General features: G+C 40.2%; 1 non-coding gene across 1 annotated transcript; it reads left to right on the top strand.

Moving 5' to 3' along the window:
* Positions 1 to 264: 264 nt before the first annotated feature.
* On the top strand, positions 265 to 368 carry LOC116637989. Its single transcript, XR_004300580.1, has one exon. It is a non-coding gene; the product is annotated as a U6 spliceosomal RNA (small nuclear RNA).
* Positions 369 to 4,195: the final 3,827 nt, after the last annotated feature.

Below are 4,195 nucleotides of genomic sequence, written 5' to 3'. Positions count from 1 at the left end.
CCACCTTTTTATTCTTCTGAAATCAGAGGCAGCAAAAAAGTATTGTGGGCGCCCTTGCCTCTACATGCGAAAACGTGGTCATAGGTGCTTGGCTGCCACTTCATTTGAGTTATGCGCAATGTCACTACCACAGGACTTGAGCTTTATTGTTGTTAAAATATCTTCAAAATGATTCCACTGTGCTATGAATTGAGATGCAAACTTATTATACGTGCAGGAAGGCACAGAAACAGAGCACTGTAATATGTGATTAAAAAAAAAAATGATGACTGTGCTCACTTTGTACTAAAATTGGAATGATACGGAGAAGATTAGCATGGCCCCAGAGCAAGGATGACCGGCAAATTTGTGAAGCGTTCCATATTAAAAAAAAAAAAAAAAAAAATTATGACTGGTAAGTCTAAAAGAGCACTTTCATTAAACATAAAATAAAATTCTAAGTGCTAAGAAAGCATGGGCCATAGTTCAGTTGGCAGCATTTTGTTTCTTCGTGGTACATAAAATAATGCTTCATTTTATAATTAAAATTTTCTTAGATTTGATGAAATGTACCTCCTAAACCTCAAGAAGGAAGATTATAAAATAGCTACCTTGAAATTTTCCACAACATTCCAAGTTTTCAATTTTTGGCAGAACCAAATTCTACCTACATTCATATTTAATTTTTAAACTCCTCTCATTTTTTAAACTTAAATACATTTCTTTTGAAAGAGAAAGTATAGTCTTGTGAAACGAAGGTTTTACTGTGCTAGTTGAGTGGTTTAAATATGAATTATAATTAATCCCTAACTATTAAGCTGAAAAAAACATGTTTGACCACTTACCATCTAAAGTCATCTTATTGGGGCACCTGCCTGGCTCAGTCAGTGAAGCACGCAACTCTTGATCTCAGAGTTGTGAGTTCAAGCCAAAAGTTGGGTGTGAAGATTACTTAAAAATAAAATCTTTAGAAATAAATACATAAATACAACCATCTTACAATAGAATGCAGGCATATGCAGAATCCTGTGGGGAAACCCCACATTTAGGTGAGATCCCCCTGCTCAGATCGGTCACTTCCTTCCAGCCACTAAGCCATTTCCACCATTTCCAGACTCTTTATTTGTACTCACTTTCAAGAAAGAAATTCACACTGAAAAATCCTTCCCAAACTGAAATCAGAGAGCTACCATCAATTTATGTGTTTGACTTCTCAGCACCCATTAATTCCCATGTTTGTTTTTGTTACTCAGGGCTGTAAAGTTCGATGCCCTGTTTCGGCCAGATGCCTGACTCTCTAAGGTTGCTGGACACTTTGTCATGAGTTCTTACCAACATTTTGATACAATGACTGTGGAACTTTGGGAGAGGGGTTTGATTTTAGCCTAGGGAGATCATTTTCAAGATCGGTACTTGTCCCTCATTTACTTTCAGTTTATAAACCCAGTCGTAGGTCATCTTTGACTCAATAGAGCATCACTTTCACAGATGGACAGGACTCTTGTATCAACAAGATGAGGAAATTCTGTTTATCAGCAAGTGACACTTTCCCCACTTTCCACTTCCTACTAATTATCGCTGTTAAGTTTTCAGGGTCCTATCACAAAGAGCAGTTCATTAATTTTAATTATTTTTGAAATTCGTTGGCTCCAATACAGAGTGAGGCTGGCAGATGCCAGAGGGTTAGAGTTGCAGAAATTAATTAACAAAGAGTGGAAGCTCTTATTAGCCGATGTTTTTTGCTATCTTCCTTTTTTTTTTTTTTTTTAACCACTTCAGAGTGCGTCTCAGACCCTTCAGACCAGAGGCAGGAGAAAGGTTAGAGCTGAATATTCAAGACATAAGAAATTGAAGTCGCAGGCCCTGGCCAGGAGCAGAGTGCTTAGCTTGTTTTGCATTATATTCGAGCTGTATCACTATCGGGTCTGGATTTAGAAAACCCACAGATCAGTTGGTGCCCAAATCACGTCCAACTGGTGTCCATGTTTAGTTGATTCCAGATAGAAGTTGACACTTAGAAGCTTGACTGGAATCCCTCTGCATGGCAACCTGTTACAATTCGATTTCAGTGGCCCACAGAAGTGCTCTGCTCTGTGAAGGTATGGCACTTCGCTGGTAGTCTTTAAACATCAAACCAGTTAGAATCTGTTGCTGTACATTCCACTATTAAGTCCATATCTGTTCCAGTTTCTCTTGTAAAAAGTACCCTCCTGGGGCGCCTGAGTGGCTCAGTCGTTAAGCGTCTGCCTCCGGCTCAGGTCATGATCCCAGGGTCCTGGGATCGAGCCCCGCGTCGGGCTCCCTGCTCTGCAGGAAGCCTGCTTCTCCCTCTCCCACTCCCCCTGCTTGTGTTCCCTCTCTCGCTGTGTCTCTCTCTGTCAAATAAATAAATAAAATCTTTAAAAAAACAAAAAGTACCCTCCTGATGTGGAAGAGTAGTGCTCTCTAGCATTGCTACAGGCAGTATAAATTGGTACAATCTTTCTGTCTGTCTGTCTTTCTTGTCTTTCTTATCTTTCTTATCTTTCTTGTCTTTCTGGAAAGCAAAATAGCCATAGCCATAAGGTGTCATCAAATGCACATACCATCTGACCAAAATTTCCACAACCGTTTTGTTCAAGGAAATAGTAAGAAACGTGGGCAAAGACTTCTCAACAGGGAAGTTCATTGCACCATTAATTATAGTAGTGAAATATTAGAAAAACCTAAACATCCCAACTGCTTGAATAATATACAGCCAGCAGAAGTGACGCCATAGAATATTTGATACTGAAAAATGTTTATCTTATATTGTGAAGTTAAAGAACCATGTCCCAGAACTATATAGTGTTATTCTAATTTTAATATTTTTATATAGTTACAGCAGTTTATGGGGGGCAGAATTACAGTGTACCTTTTATTTTCATCCCTATATGTTTCTGTATTTTTCAAATTTTCTACATTGACCCACCACCACTCTTATAATCAGAGAAGGAACATGAAAGGCTTTAAAAAACAAGAAAGAAAGCACCTCCTTGAGACATAGCATAATTGTTGAAATTAAAAGTTTATCAAAATCAAGGCCTTATTCTTCCTGAAAGTTCAGGAAAAGGAAACTATGATTTGCTAAGGGCTTGTCACATATTAAGCACTGAGCTAGGACCTTTTTACATATATATTTTTTAAATTTTATTTATTTATTTGAAAGAGAGCACGCACGAGCAGGGGGAGGGACAGAGGCAGAGGGAGAAAACAGAGTCCCCACTGAGCAGAGTCCACGGGGCTCGCGGGGCTGGATCCCAGGACCCCGGATCATGACCTGAGCTGAAGGCAGATGCTTAACTGACTGAGCCACCCAGGCACCCCCCTTTTTACATATATTATTCCACTTAATCATCACAATAGTCTCTAAGGCATGTACTATTATCTTTAGGATAGCTAAATAGTTCTGGCATATGCAAAATAGAGAATAATATAACAAGCATAGAGAATAACATTAAAAATATCCATATTTTCAGCTTCCAACTTAAGAAATTAAATATTTCTGACACAGAGGCTGCTGCCTGTGTACTTATCCCCAGGGCCATTCTGCTTTCTTCCATTGAGAAGTAACCATTATCTTGAATATGGAGTTTATTATTCCTCTGCAAGTTGTTGTTCCTTTGCTGCATATGTTGGTATCCATAAACTAGGCTGAATCAGTTACTGTCCAATCAGGAAAATGGGAATCACTCTATGTATTACACACAAAGGGAGATTTAATACTGAGAATTACAGAAGTAGAGAAGGGGCTGGAGAAGCAAATGGGCTAATGTTTAGTTTCATCCATTTGCCTCCCAGATCAATTCTCTATCCTTCTTTGGGCCCAGGAAACCGAGCCGTACAGACTGCCTCATTGTACTCTCTCGACTTCTGACGCCTGGCTGGTTTTGGCCCGTAGGAGCTACTGGCAAGGGGTTGAGGGGAAGAGGAGAATGGGACCAGAGGAGCTATTCCCTTGGCTTCCTTCTTGCTGGGTTGCTAGCACACTGGCCCTGCGGCTGCTAAAATAGCCACAGATAATACGGAAATGCTCATTTCCAGTCACCCCTTCCTCTTGCTGCTGCTGCTGCCGTTGCTGGAAGCACAACCGGAACAGAGAGGGAAATGGCTTCTCCCTTTCTTCCGTTTCCTCATCTCCTGTGACGTCCGACCAGAGCCTGTGACATGGCGTTCACAGGTTGCCAAGTCCTTGCAA

Source organism: Phoca vitulina, unplaced genomic scaffold (genome assembly GCF_004348235.1).
Source record: "Phoca vitulina isolate PV1807 unplaced genomic scaffold, GSC_HSeal_1.0 scaffold1, whole genome shotgun sequence".
Classification (NCBI taxonomy): Eukaryota; Metazoa; Chordata; class Mammalia; order Carnivora; family Phocidae; genus Phoca; species Phoca vitulina.
The sequence above is the reverse complement of the archived record's forward strand: the minus strand, read 5'-3'. Positions and strand labels throughout refer to the sequence as shown.